Source organism: Pygoscelis adeliae, unplaced genomic scaffold (genome assembly GCF_000699105.1).
Source record: "Pygoscelis adeliae isolate BGI_AS28 unplaced genomic scaffold, ASM69910v1 Scaffold75, whole genome shotgun sequence".
NCBI lineage: Eukaryota > Metazoa > Chordata > Aves > Sphenisciformes > Spheniscidae > Pygoscelis > Pygoscelis adeliae.
The window spans coordinates 1174657-1194450 of NW_008824772.1; the positions used below are offsets into that span (position 1 = coordinate 1174657).

The 19794-nt window shown below is 38.4% G+C and overlaps 1 protein-coding gene across 1 annotated transcript in view; it reads right to left on the bottom strand.

Moving 5' to 3' along the window:
- CEP112 (centrosomal protein 112kDa) overlaps positions 1–19794 on the bottom strand; it is a 170064-nt gene that overhangs the window by 18306 nt on the left and 131964 nt on the right. The window lies entirely within an intron of this gene.

Genomic DNA, 19794 nt, shown 5'->3' on the forward strand with positions numbered 1-19794 from the left:
GAAAGGGAAACGGAAATGTTGCAATTGCAACAATTGCATTTGCATTTGCAATTGCAAATGTCTCAGATTTTTGTTATCGTCTTATTTGTACAACCTGGGCTTCCTAAGAACACTTTTGCAGTGTACCAATAACTTCTCCTTTAAGCCAGAAGAATAATCCTCCCTCTGGAAAACCATGTCTGGAATTTGCAGTGAAAATGTATTCCATATTATTGAAACAGGATGCTCGCCGAGATGAGGGGCTCCCCTCCCGCCCTGTAATAAAGTCTAGCATGTGATCTACAAATGAAGTATAAATGGCAATAAATAAAAGAAATATTATGATCATGTCACTTCACCACAACTAGCCAGTCTTTATTTAGTTCAGAAATAATCACTTCTAAACCGAGCTCATAAAATGCATTGACAAATTTATTTTGTCATTATTGTTCTGCTTATATATTTATTTTTATTACGGCAGTCCCTCAGAGCCTTGATCTTTTTGTTATATGCTTAACAAAAGAACAGTCATGCCCCAAGGAACTGATAGTCTATGTTATTTCTAACAGATACACACAAAACAAACAATACAAAGTTTCAAAGATTTTTTTTTTAAAGTTTCCTAGTCATTGTTGAATGTTTGAATACACACTTAACATTTACTTACACATTTACTAAAAGCTTAGTTATGTTGTCAGCTTGAATAAAGGCATTGTTAACTGCAAGTGCTGACTTGAAGCAAAGCGCACAATGTGGATGTTAGATTGACATCAACACAGAGGCGGCTGTGGCAGCAGAAAGGGAATATTTTGAGTTATCTTTTGTATGCCAGGAAATCAGGGCATTGCTACCCATCAGCTGAAGAGCATGGCGCAGAGTCAGGACTGGACCTGGGAAGGGACTCGCACTGCAGATATGCCATAAATGACGCTGAAGGTGCCTCCAGTGTTGCTTTTTAAAAAGCTGAGCTGCACAGAGACCTTCTGCAGAGCGCCCTGGAAAGGAGAGACCAACCAGTCCATGGACTCTTAGTGCACTTTGCAGAACATGCAATACGGTTAACATTTGCTTCCTCCAAGTAGAATACCCATACATAAACCAGGATCACTAAAAGTACTAGCAGTGCAAAGATTTAACAGAAAAAACCCTTGCTCTTTTCCACAGCACTGAAATACTGTACTCTCAAATCATTTACAGGATAAAATTGCTATTGAGATAAGATAAGAGGACTACTTATGATAGATCTTGCACATTGTTTTGAAGTGATGCCAGGCATTAACTTTAAAGTCTTATAGCTATAAGACTATTACATGTTCTGATGCCAAAAAATTTAACCAGACCCAAGCATGAACTTCGAATCTGCCCAGGGACTTTTATGCTATCACCATTTCTGAGAAATGTTGAAATCCAGGCTTTGAATATATAACCAGTCTTCAATACTCAACAAGTCCTGCAGTACCAGGAATTTGCGTTAATATAATGAAATATATGTGTGAATCGAAGGCTTTTTGTCTTCTTTTTGTACATCTAATTTTGTAAGGTAAAATACAAACAAGCATACTTTGATTTAAAAACTAAAATGATCAGGTCATGCAATGTAGAAATGTTATAAGGACCAGGGCCGTTCCACGTATCAGAAAGATCACCAAAGACCAAATTAATCTGACAAAAGTCCTGCCATAACTCCAAAGTGTCCAGACATAACCAATACAGGACGACTCTCAGGAAGATTCACAGAGCACGTTTTGGATAAACTACGAAGTATGACGCGTCTTCTCCTGCTATTTCCACGTGATCAGCTTAGAGAGTCCAAATAGCTTAGCATGGTGAAAAATAAGGAGGGAGGAAACCTCGCTACACATCAGTCGTCCTCCTTGGACTCCCTCCTTGTGCTCAAGAGCAAGTTTCACTCTTTCACAGGACTTTGAAGATGGTCAAGAGATAGCATGCATATGTACGAAAGTATATGTATATATATGTACGTATTTGTCTCAGAGAACAGATTTGTATCACACTCCATCACACAACTCTGCGAGTACTAAATACAAAACAGCATCTCAAATTGTTCCTGGTAAAGACAGCAACCACATGGTGACAAAGAAGAGAATCAGTGCGCTGCTGTTTCCTTCCTTAATTTCTCCATTTTTACTTTTCTTATTTAAAACAGACAAACATATTTTGCAGAGCATAAAATGAGAGGCTCCTTTAAATCTGAGGGTTTGCAATGCCTCTTAAAAGAAATTTAATTTGGGAAATTCAGATGCACGGTCTTTGTTAGGTCCACCTATTCTAGATAGTGTTTGCCAGCATGGAGCGCACGTATTCTGTTTCATTATGGGAGCAGACAATGTCTTAAACAAGTACAATTTAGAAATAAGGTATTTTTACTATAGTAAAAATATAAACGTAGCAAACTATCAAGTCTTATAATTATCCATTCACCAGTTGTCCAAACCAGAATATACTGCATGAGTTTACAGACTTTTCCAATCACATCATAACTGGCTGTTGGTACGTCTTGTATTGGAATGGCAGAAAAAAAAGACCAACTCCTCTGATCAACCATGAATACCTCGAACTTGACCATTTTTGGACTATTGCTGTGTTGCATGCCAGCTCTCCTACCGGTCACTTTGTAGAATCTAGTTTTGCGTATAAAGGATGTTCCACGACTAATTAATTTTCATTTGGGTATTTCAGCTTTCCTATCAGCACAAGGACAAAAAAGCAAAGCTGAAAGATCAGTATTTGATCAAAGCCATGCCAAAAAAAAAAAGTAACATCAAAATCTCATGGTTGCTGTAGATTCCTGCATATGATTAGCTCTGAAAATAGTAATTAGAAGCAAGCAAGTTTGTTGCCCATGATTTTAATTTTCTAGGAGGAATCACGATGGATGTCATGAATAATGCACACTGAAAATTCTCTCTATTGTCAAAAAGCTTCATACGCAGTGGCCAGAGCCTGAATGCCGATAGCTGTTTCTGAAGCTACCCAGTACCCTCAAATCTTTTTCTGTATCTGACAGAAAAGCTTTTGTTGCATAGAATACTCTTAAAAACAGCAGACAACTTACCCCAGGTACACCACAGAACATCTCTTTTGTAAAATTAAACAATCGTTTTTGTTTTGTTTTGTTCAGAAATACAATTTTTATTCTACAGCTTCAAAGTGTCAGATTCTGCCCAAAGAGTAACAGAGCTTATGTTTAATAACTGCTGAGATGAAGAAAAAGGGATAAAAAAAATTAAAAAAACAGGCCAATTTTTAAGTGTCAGAGGCTTTTTTCCCTGAATGGAAAACAAAGCCTAACCTATTTAGTTAAATTTTTCCAGGTACAGAATTAATCCCCGTCCCTCAGCTTTGCTAAGTTGACTTACATCACTGTTAAAAAGACAGGTTTTTTTTTTTTTTCAGTTAAACCGGCTTTCAAATGCCATGTAAACATGTTTGCTGTTGAAAGTCTACACCATACCTGACCTTGGAAGTGCTTTGTGTTGGCCTGAGAACAAAGAAATGAAATGTTTTGCTTTCCAGCCCAGATATCCTACACTTTGAAAAGCACTTAAAAATGTAAATGAGATAATAAGCTCTACTGCAACAATGTGGGTGAATTACAGCTGTATAAAAGGAACATTCATTTGATTTATTTATAAAAGTGGAAAGGATCCTAAAATAAAATCATCTTGTAAATGTTTTGGTCGCATACAACGTTGAGACACGAGAAGGATGGAAGGGAAAAGTAATGGCTTTGAGACTACGCCACTGAAATATTACGGTCAGATTTTGGGACCTCAAGCGGAGCTGGTGGACGAGTCCCTTATTGTCACGGTGATACCTGAAACGTTTGGGTACTGGCTGATAGGAAAGGAGAAAGGAACATCTGAACTGCATTTCTGGGTAGGCACTTTTTCCCCCTATCATTGTATTGTGGCTTGATTATCACCAGCAAAATGTTTAATGAAGTTTATTTCAAACCCAACTGTGTTCACGGTAACTTGGAGCACTTTGGAGACAACAGAGTAGCACATGTGGAGTTGGTGCAGAGTTTGGCCTGTGTGGCTCGCAGAGATGTTGGGATGATGCATGAGACCGGAGGAATTCAGCCTGACTTCTGGGTGCCAGACTGAGCCTGCAAAAGAGTTTGTTGGTTTTTGGGGTTTTTTTTGTTTTTTGTTTTTTTTTTTAAAAACCCACTTGTAAATCATATAGTTTTGACAAGGACCCAGAGAGAGACAAAAAGGTACGATGCCAGCATTACAAAATCCCATTTCAAGGCAGGAATAAATTTTTGGCATTAATTACAGGGCTTAATCTAAATCAACTAAAAGCTGGTAAAAGAAAGAGTTCTAAGAATCACATGAACAAGTATGAAATGGGAATATATGAAGGATTTAGTCTTTAATATATGAAAACTGATTTGATTATCCTTTAACCACAGGATATTTTAAAAAAGAAATGTTGGATTCCCTGAAAGAAAATTCAGTTCTGGAAGAATTACATAAACTGAAATAATTATTATTTTTCATTAGTTGGTATTTATTATTACTGTGAAGATACTGTATTTACAAAGGTGTGATGTTTTGCTTCTTCAACCTCAAATAATTTCCTACTTTTGGTGTGTTCCTGAGAGTAGGCAGGGCTTGCTTCCTGCTGCCATCACATCCATGGCAAGTCTGGGATCACAGTGATTTCTCTCTCTGGTGCTGAGGGTTGAATAAATAAGTGACACTTACAAGGAAAGGAAAATCTTCTAAAAAATGTTAAATACCAATGTATTTTCACTTTGAAACAAAAAGTGTCAGGAGGAAAGTCACTGCTCATCCTGATCAGATTATGCCAGATAATGGCAGAGTCTTTTTTTGATATACATCTGTGATTCTTATTAGCTGTACCAGCAACTCCACAGACATGGATGTGCATCTGTATCGAGAAAAGACCTCAATATTTATGACCAGTGCAGAGTAATACTAAAATTAAAGGTAGTAACAGTTAGCACTTTTCATCTTCAAAGAATTTTTCAAACATTACCAAATTAATATAATTAGTTAATGAAAGATGCAGTAATAAAAGCTACCATAATTACCTACTGTAGTTTTAATTATCTCCTCACTAATGCCCACAGAAGGCGGCTTCCACTTTGCATCCTCAAAACATGTGCCAACAATAATTCTGAATACAGGCCCCTCTAAGTGCCTTCTAAATTCAAATTACATCCATTGATGTGTTTTCTCTCCCCGTTCATGAGAAGAAAACCTAGCTCTGGAACTTTAAAGAAAATCCATGTGAATGTTAACAAAAATCGAAGCAAATTTTGTTCCAGAAATATAAATGGAGATGCTTTAAAATTTTGTCATTACAACGCTCAATCTTGAGTACCTTTATCTCATCATGGGCTGTCTGGGCAAAAACTTCTCCTTTATACTAGGTGGTCTCACAATTTAAAGTCAAATGCAACTCTATTCAAAGAAAGCAGGCCAAGTATCCCATCAAAATTAATCTCAGAATTTTTAAAGTAATTGTTATTTTTGCTAAAATATTTTATGGAGATATGTACATTTGTCTGGGTTTATTACTACTATAAATAAATTGGGAAAATATATCTATGGAGATCACTGATGTAATGCCATGGGTCAGAGCAAAACACGTGTATTTTTAAAAAGTGAAATACTGTTGGTGCATCCTCAATGCTTTTTGGGGTTTCACAGAGCTCTTGACCACTGACACTGCTCCGAACCTCGGACGCTGCTCGTTCTCCATGCTGCATTCCAGCGCACGACTGTTTGAAAACCTCTGTACTTAAGTTCTCTCTTGTTTTTGGTGTAAAGCAAAGGAAATCTTATGGTTTTAACCTAATACATATGTTTGCTGTTCACATATGGCGAAATTCCTTTCTGGTGGGAACTTTTTCGCTGTTGTTGCAACACACTATATATCCAAGAAGTCTCCTTTGATGTTGAACTATTGCTCCACTACTCATTATGCTACTGATTCAATATGAAAGGCGAAATTTCTGTGGTTTTTGTTAAAACAATAGCTTTGTTTTTGCAAACAAAGTTTTCCACAACCTATATGCAAGAGCCAACATTACTGCAATAGAAAAGAAAATCTCTCTATTATTTTGTACTGAAAATAGTTACGGTGTTTAATAACACAAATTATTCTTCCATCCTATAGGTAACATTACAATTACTATTATGACTGTACAGAAAATTTATGCTTTATTGCTCCTCAGGAACAGAAATTGAAACACCTTAAGCAATATTTTACATCTCTCGAACACTTTCTTTCCACTGTCCTCCTAGCCTTTTACCATCGGTTCAACTTCATTGCCTGGGTGAAGTTGCTAACAACTGCGTATGGGTGGGCGAAAAGAGAAGTCCTGCAAAGACCAATCTGCACGGTGTTCTACTACGCAATGACAGAACGGCAAATTTAGGAATCTTCATGCCTAATATATGATTTTAACCATTAAATATTATTTCATGAATAGTAACATGAATTACAACATGGAATGAAAATGCAAATGGTAATACCTTTTTAAATGTGTCCCTAAAAGAGCTGGTTACCCATTTTCTGCTATCATTATGAAAAGGTTTCTTCAGCCAGGAATCAGAGAAAAGAGGTAATTTTCAAAGGTACAGAATTAATCAACTCCCACTTGAAATAATGTGAACTCCCATATACTGGGCACATTTGGAAATCTGGCCCACTTTGCTGCCATTTCAAAATTGGAGTGGAGACCTTGCAAAACCACCCAAGCTGTGGGCTTCGCTCATTCAAGCAAGTCAAGCAACTCCTTTTTGCGCCAGTCTATATTGCTTCTGAGATTTGCCAGTAGGAGATGCCGTTGTGAAGTACAAGAATTTCTTTCCTAAAGGGAGCGAGGGCAGAAAGAAAGGGGTTCAGGAAGGAAGGGAATAATTTGACTGTAGAAACAAAATTAAGTCTCTCTAGTAGTAGTGAAACATTTTAAAAATAGGTCACTTAACATAAAAGAAACATATATGCAAACATTTTTCCAGTGTGGTAGGCTCTAATGCTCCACTATTTTAATTTTTTGCAATTCATAGGCAAGAGACTGATTGGCAGTATATTATATGCTTTGGCTCTTGAGTGGATCATCAGCATTAATTCCTGAGCAGTCCCTTAACACTATTTCACATCAGACTTCATCTGCATTGGTGTCTTTTGGAGATTCCCCGAGTACTGTTAGGCTTGTCAACATGCATATTTTTTCCTGCTTTGCTCCTATAAAATATTGGTGTGTTTTCGGCATTTTCTGTAAATATCTAGCTGAGCTGACCAAAGTTTTAGGACCATTTTTCTGGAAAGTCTTTAGCCATATATCCCTAGAAGATCTTGATAGCACCAGCAGAGCTGTTCACAGGCCTAAAATTAGGCAAGGGCCTAAGCATTTTGCTGAGTCAGGGCTTCACATGGCACTATAAACTCAAATCTTTTGAAACACAAAGGATGCCATAAGTCAGAGCAAGTCCTGCAAAGATAAAAATTCAAAGAAAAAAGCAGTATAAATTGTAAAGTTAGGCATTTTTTTCAGGGGGAACCAAGGAAGGAATTGCTTTTGCTTTGTTTTTAGTGGCTCAGGTGATAGGAGAGGGGGAGGGAGACAAGGTTCAAAGAGCAGTAATAAACTTGCTTTCATCTGCTTTTCTCAATGAACCACAAAAGCCAACAAGCAGCTGCCATGTGCAAGCATTGCTTTGTCTATTACCAGGACATTCTAGGGTTGTCACGATGAAGTCATCGGAAAGCTTGTCAGCTCAGAAGATTTACTGTAATATTTACCTGGAGTATTTTGTTAGTATTCTATAAAACTGGCTTTTCCTTTTTTCCAGCCTCCACGAGTCTCATGGTCAAGAGCAGGGGCAGAGGTTGCCGAAAGGAGAAAACTGCTGAACTTCTTCCCCCTTTCACTCTCAGAGGTGCAGACAGAAACACCAATGGTTCACATATACCAGATAAAATGAATCTTTTAAACCCAAAGATACCATGACATCTTAAGCATACACTTATGAAGGAAAAGTTCAAAACTCCATTTTAAACTACTTATGAGAGGATTTACCAAGATTCTGCCTAATGTTCAGCTGACGCATTGTCAAAAACATTTATCACGAACCTTTTGAAGTTTCTTAGCTCCCCCCTAGTTATTAAAACTTGAACTGCAGAGTTTGTTATCAGCCTCAGAGCACACACAAAATACATCAGGTATTTTTTAAGTCAACCTTTCAGTCTGATTTTGAGACTATTATACAAAATAAAACATTCCCAATCAAGCTAATGTCTGACAGATAATGCTGAACAGGCGTAACCGCTGCACCTGATTGATCCACGAGACAATTTTCATTTCCTAATTTGCTTCTTATTAAACACTTTGCAATCAAAGGGAACAGCAAGGAGTCTGCCATTCTCGGAGCAGGTTTCCTGTGAAGACCTGATGTTGGCTTCGACATTTTCAGACAACTTCTTGAATTTTTGATGCTATGTCATAAGAATGTCTAAAACATCACATCAGTGGATATGCTGTGCTAGTGAAAAACTGCTATTGTGAATACAAATTAATTAGTAAAACATGTGGTTTTGCTGCTTGCTGTATTCTTACCAACAGCTCTGCAAAAACAAACATCAGGGGTTCGAGCAGAATTTCCTGCAATGATTTAGAGAACATCTGACTCATGATAAAGCATATTTATCGATCACTTGCTGAACAAGGCAATCTTCTCACCGCCGGGGGCTTCATTCCCAACTAACTTTATCACCAAACTGCCACTTTAAGTGGGTGTTCGGAAACTTTACACCTGGAGACAGACCAACGGTTCCAGTAGACCCCTGGTGCTCTACAAATGTCTCCTTAAAATGCATTCCTTGTCACAGATGCATGAAGACCTGGAAATATAAACATTTCTAACAGGCTTTACAAAACCATCTTATTTTGCTGTGCTCTTTTAAAAAGTAAATATGAAAGGCTTAGAAATTTCTAATCAATAGGCTAATCTGATTCCCAGTAAGAACAAAAGAAAAGCTATTAATTTTGTGCAATGAACTAGCAAGACTCCCCAATATTGCTGGAATTCTCCCTATTACCTAAAATAACACACATTCTCTTACGCACACACAGACAAAAAGAAATCTAATAATGTCTTTATACCTTTCAAAGTAACCTTAATCAACAATATTAATTCACAAGGCAAACCACTGCTTTTTGAACTGAACAACAGCAAGCTTGACTCAACGGTGCCTGCACACTCAAAACATGTAAGATGTGAGAGGCAGCAAAGTAAGATCTTCTAAAATTATGTCTGTAAGCCAAAAACGGGATGATTCTTGACAGGGGAGGATGCACACTTGGAAACTTAGAAATTCTTTTATTCAAAGTCTTTAATGACCTCCAACCCAATTACATTTGCAACAAGACATCATAATGCAATTGCTCCCATTTAAAAGTATGTGTGAAAACCGAGCATTTTTGAAGCTTGATTCTTTTTTTTTTTAAATCATGTTGAGATGAAGCTCATTTACTTAAAAAGAAAAAATGAAAAAGAACGTCCTCTGCAGCTGGTCAAACAGATTATGAAACTCTAATCTCACTAGCCTGAGGAAAACGAAAACTGTTTTTCAAGCATCTATTTTATAGAGCATTGGCTTTATACTTTTTAAAAGACACATTAACATAACTGATCAGAACATCCCAGAATGTTTCTGATCTAGTTAATCATATGACGTTATGACAGATACTTGCTGTCATAATGCCAACGTTTCTAAACATTTCTAAAAGCCTTTTTCATATTTTTTTTCAAAATTAGACATGGGTAAGATCTATTTCAACTGCTTTAGAAGTTTCTCCTTCCATTTTAGAGCTCTAGAATACTAGTACAGAATATTTTAGATAGACGTATACATGCTACATATACACATGTAGCAAAGAACAATGTCAGGCTCCACAACCTATTTAAATGATTCTGCTAGCTTTTTATTCAAAACATTTTACTCCAATTCCTGCATAACTTGTTTCTGGGAGTACACACCACCCTATTTCTTCAGTTCTAAAGTAATCTTTTTTGCTGAACCAGAATCATCAATTAAAAAAATTAAGCATTTATCTAGCTTAAATTTATTGGCCAAGCTTCCCTTAAAAGCCACACTTGTTGCACAGCTGAGTAACAATGCATGTTGGACGATTTTGGTCTGCAAACTTCCAGCAGGTCTGTGCCCCTCTAAGCCAGCCCTGGTAAGATCAGACAGGATTCCCAGGTAGAGACCCCTGATACGGGCATCACCGCAACAGGCAACTGCTTGGCTGCACTTAAAACAAACACCCTACATTTGATCTTTTGACGCTGATAATTTCGCCAATACAGGTAACAAATTAGGTGTAATTTATATACAGGCAAACTAGGGAGAGGATGAAAAAGGGAAAAACACTTGCCAAAGCTATTGCTGTGTCTCAGATACAGTTTTAGTGGAATGTCAAGAGCTCTTATCACAGTTGTGACAAAGCAGATCTGATTTCAATGGAGTTCTGATTATTTTTTTTTGGTTAAGTCTTTTTTGACGCAGTTTCGAGCTGAATGATGGCTGAAAGACTGTGCTCATTCAGTTAGCAGATCTTTCTGCTGTGGCAGAAAAGTCTTATGTGGAAATGCACAGACAGGAGAGGACCTCAGTGCCACAGAGCAGAAGTTTTTGTTGAGTTACTTGTGAACCTAACCAGCATCCCCAAGATATCCCTCTGCTTTTTCTTCCAAGGAACTCCCACAGGATCACAACAAGGCAGTTAAAATACTCCCAACAGGTACACCAAGCCCAGAAACTGTACAGTGGGGATGTTTTGCCTCAGACCGTCATGAGTGATGAAAATGTATCGAGGAAATGTCCCTAAGTCTTCAGCTTGTTCTTATACTCTTTCCTGGGCATCTGTTATCAGATACCATATCCCAGAAAACGGAGACAGATGGACTCCAGTTTGACCCAGCACAGCCGCTTCTATTTTCTTTGAGCCAAAACAATCTTTGCAGTTTATCTTCTACAGGACTTTCAGGATTTTGAACGACAAGTGTCAAATCTTGATATCCACAATACACTTCAGTCATCACCCAAAATGCTCTGAACAGGAAAAATAACCAAACTGGTGTCTTCTGGTTTCAGAAATGCTTGGTGAGGATGTTTCTGCGCAGGTAGAAAATGCTTCAAGAGTTTGTCTGGGTGAGCAACACTTGATCAATGCTAAGTGAATGACTGCCAAACCTGTTTGGCACATCTAAAAGCAAGGCAGGCTCTTTTCATTTTCTCTTATTTTTTTTTATATGTAAGTAGTTCCAAATATTCTTATATGGATGACATTTTTAAAATGCAAAAGCATTAAAAATAACAGAAAACAGATCAAGTTCTAAAGCGCCACCGGTTTCTCATTTGTGCAGCTTACATACTAACGTCTCTCATTAGACCTGCGCAGCACAAAGAGCAGAGCTTTCCAGCTACTTTATGCACACTTAGAAACTTTTCCTTATCACAAATGAGACATAAACTGCAGGCAAAACAATATATGGTGCAGTATGAAAGAACTAAGAATTCTAGTATTGTTAAAGTTGCATAAATCTTGATCTAGTTTCAGGATCTGATAAGGAAGCACAAATAAGCTTGTCCTCTGCAGAGGCAGGTTTCGCAAACAGCAAGTTAAAGAGAGAGAAGGGACATCAGCCTTCTCACATGCGCCATGAAGGTTGGATTATTAGATACGGGCGCTAGCAAATGAGTCCACAGCAATGCCAAACTTGACTTGCAAATGCACATTTCCATGCGATTCAGGACGGAGGGGAGACCTGCTAGAGGACAGTAGAAAGGAACAAGCAGCATGTAAACACTTAGGGCAAGTATAAATGTTAACAGTGACGACAAAGACCTCACTGTATTCTCTGCCCATCAATCACTTCACATTTTCCTGTGTCCTCCATGCTTTTCGGATCTACACAAATGTAAGTAGAAGTGATGTGTTATCCTGGTAAGAGGACGAAAATGATAGATCAGGTATGAGTTGCTCCTTGGAGCTTAGAGCACAGCTGTGGTCAAAGGTGTTTCCAGGTATGCAGACAATTAAAATTCAGTGATATGATTCAAATTGTTACATAGTCTTCAGTAATTGCTGTTTTACCTTACTGAATTACAAGTGCAAAACTGTAAAGGATATGAATGATATTAACATTAGGAACAAAAATATAAGGAATTTAAATATAGCCATATCAAGAAAAGCAATGTTTTTTTCTGAAGCCAGAGAGCGCCAATACACATCTTCAATTTCTCCTTCAAGCTGCCTGCAGAGTTCTGGCTTGGTCCAGTTGTGCAGGTGTTCCGGCAGGTATCTAACGTTTGGTAGCCTGAATTTTTATTTATACAGTTTCATTCTGCCACTCCCAAGCTTCTCAGTAAGCAAGCAAACTCACTTTCCATGTTTAGTTTTCTCTCGTTTGTACTTTCACCCTCTCTTACATAAAAAACTTGGAAGAGAGCAGGAACATGGAGAGCGCCCGGGGCTCCTAACATGCGTGCAACGGATCAGGGACTCGCCTGCAGAGTTTATTCATCCCTCCCTGAATAAACGCATCCTCTTCCCGTGTCTCCTCCAGTTTAGATCCTGGTGGTAGAAGGGTGGATGCTGGGTGAGAAGGGAGTCACACTGGCAACAGGAATAAAAGGGCCAAGCTGGACCATGGTACCACATATGGGTACCCATGGCAGTCCCTGAGCAGTCATGTAGAAAATACAAAGCAAAATGTTACAGCACTTCAGACTTTAACATCTTTTCCACAGTTCTAATACAGAGAGCTAGTATGACCTTCTATTGAAATTAAAATGTTGCACTCCAGAGACAGTGACTCTCAGGAGGCCAGATGAATTCTGGACTAGCACTGCTGCCCATTTGGCAAGAGGGTAAATGCTCTGCTTTCCTAAACCACAGTATATCTGCGTGAAGCTTTGGTGCTGACATGTCCTAACTAATTATTTCCCAGGAAAAGGGACTGTTTTGTTTTCTCCTGATCTGATTCTAGAAGAACTTGCATTCATTCATTTTTGTTTCACAAATTATCCAATTTGTTTTCAGGACATGATTGAGTGATGCTCTCCTTCCTCCCCACGCAGCAAGCGTTATTCCTTTGCAATGGTCTAAACTATGAGAGAGCAAACCCCAGTGCAAAACTGAGTTGTGACTTTACCGCAGATCTCAGGAAGAAAGTGGACGGTGCATTGCATGTTTTGTCTTCTAAGGCCAACATGGACAGGTTTGAAACCCATGATCTCATGCCATGATGGGCCAGGAAAGTGACATATTCAGGGCACAGGTTTCCAGCATAAAAATACTCATGAGGTGATCTGATGTGACTCTATTCACCTGCCAGCAGTCCTGGCAGAAAAATAAACAGGTTCTGGAGATGAGCTGCTGCTGGAGGCACAGCAGGAACCATTAAAAAAGCTGCCCTGACCTGTGAGGAACTGGCCTTTTTGCTTTGAACTTCAGCAGATCTTAATGAATTCTTCATAATTGGCAATCTGGGGTTTTCACTGAAGATACATTTCTCTTGAGGTGCCAAATGCAGGAGACATTCAAAATTAGAAATACAAATTTGGGGTCTCCTGGTTGGTTGGCCAAGCTGGTGAAGGCAGTTCCAACAGGTATCTTCACCACTACTGCAGATAACTGTTGTATCAGGGACTAGATTCATACATGAACATGCATCAGTGCTGAAGGATTTGCTTTCATAATTATTAACATATTGACTTAATTGAAGTTATTGACTTCAGTGCTGTGAAAGCTTGAACTAAAAATAAGCAGACAGTTTTAGTAACAGAAGTTGTTAAAAAGTGGTTGTGTCAGAGGAGCAAGTCTTTTGTTGTGCTTGACTAATCTCTGCTTTACTGCTCTTCCAGTCCTCTGTTATCTGGCAGTTTCAAACGGGACGTTGCCAAGAAACTCATTTAGAGTCCTAAATTTTATCCTGTAGGCAACACTTATTTCATTTTCCTTAGAATAAATTTAATAGACAGACCCCTGAAGAAGAAAATAGGTGAACTCTTTTTGCTCCATAAAATAGTCTCCTCACTAGAAGACCTCAGGCTTTCTGAAGAGGCCAAAGATACAAAACTATTGATGCCTGTACAGAAGAGCTTAAGAAAAAGCTTCAGCCTTGAGGTTCCCAGTCTTCTCTATGAGCTTCAGCGTCAAGTCCCCAGTCTTCTTCACGCATGTTTTCGAGGGTCAACAGATAAAATATTTACTATATCAAATCCTGTTCATCAATGAAGAGAATCAACACAGGGTAGATGGTGCCTGAATCAGCAACAATAAGCCACTCCTAGGGCATCCCAAACTCCAATGCAAGATGGAGTATGCACATTAAGTGCAGAATCCACGTGCAAAAGGCTCAAAGAATAATGTATATTTTCAATAAAACTTCGTTTTTCACCTTCTTGTATACACATGTACCATATAAACACAGAGACAGTTTCCCTGAACTGCAAAGCAACAAGATGACCTGGGCCTAACTGAAAATGTTTACAATACAAATTTTAATGGGAAAAGGAGCAAAGTACAATATACAGGAATAGAATTTTATTCTGTTTCTGGACTCTAGTGCTATTTTGGCTGCCAGTAATACACAAAGTTTCCACTGAAGGGCAAGTCAAACCAATTTCCCTTAGGATGGAGGCATCCGAAAACTTACTGAGGTTATTATATTAGTGCCTATGCATTCTTTAAGCAGATGAACTGCTTCATTTTGAATCCATGTCAAACCACAAGAACTGGCTGATAATAACATTCTATTAAAACGATCTCGTTCTTCTAGAAAAAATTTGGCTAACAGCTACATCTCACATTTTCTCGCTGGGCACAATAGGGCGATTGATGCTAGAAGGAAACAGGATAGGTTTATATCAAAGATCCGAAGGGTCAGGTTTGGTGACAGTGTGTGTAGGTTTAACCTCTTACACAAACTTGTTAGATGAAAGAGCCACTTCTGCTGAGCACGAAACTATGAGAAAGCCAGAGCTAGAACTCGCAAATATATAAGTTGTGCTAATTAGACAGATGTTTTGAAAAACCCAAACTTTACACTCGATGCATATTTGTATCTTTTGATGTTGTACTTGGTGCTGCTTTACACCACTCGGGGCTTACTGAGAAAAGCAGAAGCTGCTCCCCTGCTAGGCTGTCTGGGTGAGTTTGCCATCTGATCTACTGAATACACAGATAAAAGTTGCCGCATACTTTTTTCCTTTTCAAGTACAGTACTGTAACTTGGAAAGTTCCTTTATTCTCAACTCCACTGATGCAAGAAAGTGGCAGAAATACAGCAGCTTTGGCTGCTTTCCTTTAGTAGGTCTTTGTAACTAATCCTTTAGTGCTAAGGAAACAATAGGTATTTCATTTTGTATGGAAAAAAACACTCTAGTTACAGAAAATAAAAGCAATGCTTTCCAAAAATTGGAAGAGTGCTACTGACCACTAGATTCTACTGCTACCCTGTCTTCAAATATTGGTAAATAGTTACCCTGCACAGGTATCGGATTCATCAGGTTTCTCTGTTACGCTTAAGAAAAGCCTGACTATTATGAAAAAACTTGGTAAGTTTAACAAAGAAATTTCTATTTCACTGTGATCTGCCATTCAAAAGTGTTAGTCTGTCATTTTTTAAAAAAAACACTCTGATATTTGATCTGCTTGAGTTTTAGTTACATGTAAAGCTGGAGAGCCAGCAGAAAATTCTAAATGGAATCCGAAGATTTCTAAAGTCAACACAAATTTTGGCAAGAGCATTTTAATGTATAAAGCTGAAATCCTCGGTGACTCTCTCCTGCTGGAGATGCTGCTCTCTGGAGCAGCCGGCACCATGATTAGTACAAAACCAAAAGCAACCTGTATTAGAACATACAGTTTTGCAAAAAATGTTTACACAAATACTGGAAATTGTGTAGGCATGCTGGAATCGGCCAATGCAATCTGGTGCTATTGCGGCTCACTCCTGGGATCAGCCACACCACGAGAAAGATATCTAAGGGAAATATAAGTTGATAAGTAGACCAGGTCCACATCCCCAAATCTCTATTTGCAAAACCCTGCAACTTGTGTTACTGTGCCAGGCTTTAAAAATCTTTACTACAGAGTAATAAATGTTTGTGGACTACGGAAGGTTTGCTTTGAAGATGTCATTTTCTCCAGCAATCTTTTGTTGGTTGAATATATAGTTCACACATATTGTGTTTCCACCTACACGGCTGGAGAAGCCCTGCAGTCAAGGCTGTTCCAGGACCAGGGAAGGAGGCTGCGTTCCAGGAACTCACTGGAACTGGAACAAAGAACAGCCCTTGGAAAGTCTACACAGTCCTATGCACAGACTGTTTTACAGATGCCCTGTGTTTGGAGGACATTAGACACTTGTTTTTATCTTCATCTTTTTTTTTTTTTCTTCTCTCCAGTAAAGGTGCAGACTTTTGAGCACAGGCTCTTCCCCCAGGCAGTCTGCCTCGTAACTTCTGGGTATCTCCCCAACTCCGTCTTTCTAAGCACCACTTTCTCCTCCACATAAAAGTCCCTGTGCTCTTTGGAGAATAAAACGTCTTTGAAATGCAACAGTAAACTGTAACCACAACAGCAGCCTTAAAAAAGCTAATTTTCATTTTCTTATATAAGTTATAAGCATTGTCTGCCTTTATCAGCTGCGTAGGCTTACGTCAGTATCACTTAACATACTAATAAAAGTGTTTTCTCTACCTTTCTAATCGCCTCGGACCCCATTCAGTGTTATTCCTCTTGTCTTGTCAGTTAAAAGCAGTGAATTTTATGGCTTGTTTTGAATTCCTTGTCACCATTTTTCCAGTGCAAAATTAGTGTAGTCCACCTCATTACAAGAAACTGATAGCTTAGCTATATAAGACTTTATATTTTGTTTATGCATTTATGGAATCTTTAATTCCATGATTTGGAGACTGGTAGATGTAAGGTGGCATCCCTTCCAGGGCTAAAAAAGAATAAAAAGGACTTCATGCAGCAAAGTGCCTTCTGGAGGGAAAGCAAAACACTGAGGACAGCAATGATAACATAGGAAAAAGTAAAACCACAAACTTTTAAACCTGCCGGATAAAACCAGACTGCAGTTCAGAGGACTAGGCAAGCACTAGTTCTAGTCTTTTATAAAATTTGTAAGTATGATTTTGCTGTTGGCCATGGTAAGTTCTTCAATGTGTTGAGACATGAAAAGTCAAGAAAAATGCCAGAGTGCAAAGCTTGCTGCAGGAAAAAAAGATGACTCAATTCTTTGTCTCACAAAGCATGTCAAAGATATTATAAAGTACTTACAGATGCTCAGCCACTCGGATTGCCTGATTGGCCAAACATCTGAAACCCTGCAATTTTGCAGAGAAGGTACTATGCTTCAGACAATGAGATAATTTCTGTGGCAACAGAAAAAGAGATATGATTATGAAAAGGAGAGAGGACTTTTTAAAATCAGAATTTCAGTTGTGATTAACAACTGTTTAACCTTAACACAAAAATAAGCCTATTTTTATTACCATTTATAATGAATGTGTCAATATAGCCTTTCAAAGATAACCATGTAATGGAATCAAGAGACAGAGCACGAACAACAGTCGATAAGCTTGGGGCTAAACCCTCATTTCTCTAACAGACTGAATTTGGGTGAAACTTGTATACATATAAACAAAGACTGTGAAAGGTGCCTCAGAGTTTGGACCCCAGGTAAAAGAGAAAGCAAAACCGTAAAAGCCCTGCAGATTTCATTTACCTATCCTTTTGGAAGACACTACTTCCTCGGCTGATCAAACAGAATATAGGAAATTATGAGCAAGATAATGTTATTTGCCTAGTAAATTTTAATGACTGCTTTACAATGCTAAGGTACAAATGTTGGTGCCTTGTAATTCCCCGCTAATAAAAGACACTGCAGAGTTATTAGTATTATTATAGACTAAAGTCAGTGACAAAGAAATAGAGATCCATGAAAAATCACTCCATGTATTTAACATCAAGAGGGTCCCTTAAAACTCTTTATTTCACCATGGCAAATAGTTTATCATGGTAATGCTTAGCCACAAAACCAATTAGATGGATTTGAGATGCCTCTGGAGAACTTTGTGACATACACATCTCTGAAGATCTTCAATGACTGACAGAATTTGGCATGTCTGTGGCCATCGAACCATCACAAACAGCAATGCATGTTCTGACCAGATGTCTTATAAGACATGCGTCAGTGTCAGCTTCAACAGTGAAACACTGACCTCCTTTTACAGGCACTGTTAGCTAAAAAAACCCAAACACCTTCAGCCAAGTTTGAATAAAAAATACAATAAAATATTAAAGAAGCTTATAAATAACGTGGATCTTATTAGAAAAAGTTTATTACACGGCTATTCAACAGTAGTCTAGATTATAACAGCTAACCCTACTGCATCAACGTATGCTGGAGAGGAGAGCAAGTCAAGACTCACTTAACAAAAAGTCCTTGAAATAATGTGTCTTCACTTTACCCTAAGTTTTAGGTTTTCGTTTTTAGTTTACACTAAGCTTACAGGTTCTTTTTCCTAATTTATGTCCTCAGTGCTATCAGTTACACATGCTCATAGCCTTAATATCAACCAGTCATTACAGTCTTTCTGCTGTAAATACAAAGAAAATGCTGAACATGTAAATTGTTCCCCCTTTATTTGCCACGGCTTGGAAACTTGTCAGCAGCCTTAACAAAAAGGTAAAGAACTGAACTGGCCCAGCTTTCTCAAAAGAGTCTGACAAGACTGCAATGCCCTTGTTAGACGCAGCTTTAACACTGGGCGATCTCATTTCCAAAACCACTCTACACTTTTGTTACTGTTTGGATCCTGAAACTGTTCTCGCAGAAGGGCTGATGCACTGACTGACGCTTGGATCCAGAGCTCAGGAGTCCGGGGTTAATTTCCATCTTTGCCACAAACCTTGGACAAAGTCAAGGCTCTACCCTCCAATGTCTCTTTTGTAAGATAGGACTAAAAATGCTTCTTCTCTGTACTCCAGATCAGGTCAATTTAGGTTGTATGCTCTCTGATGCCTCTCCTCCCTTAATAAGCATTAATAAGGACATCTAAAACACTGACAGTTAGCTTTGCTCGGGACTTTTAAACCCACAAATTAGAATTATTTGTTTCTTACTAAACCCAACATTGGCTATTGCAGAGTACAATGGTGGTATTCCAAAAGGTATTTTGAGGACAATAGACTAAATACTTCTGCAGGACTAGTCACTCAGTCAATGTTCCCATAGCTCTGACATGCTTTTTCTTTCAATACAAAATATTATTTGTAATTACAAGTGGAATTTGCTAATAAACATGGTTGGTAATGAAATATAACTACACGCAAAATTAGCTTGTTCACAGAATTTTTAAAAACACAGTTTTTCTGATACACTGCATTTTAGAGATGTTTGTAAATACCATCAGTATATTTTGACAACTACTTTCTGGAAACAAAGATATCGGGTGCCCTTAAAGAAATGTTCTGAATGCTTTAAAACATCCCAAGGTTTAAAATAATTTGTTTTGCTTTTAGCAGGAACCAAACATGAAAGGGAGGGGGGATTATGCAAATCAAACAAGAAGGACATGCGGCCAGGCATGTCGCCCTGGCACAGCAGGACACCGGCAGACCAGAGGGGTGGGCTGGGCAGCAGACGAGCGCTCTCAGCACCAAGCCCAGGTGACCACACACTCTCTTTATGGGGCAATTTGCTGGCATAACATGCCAAAATA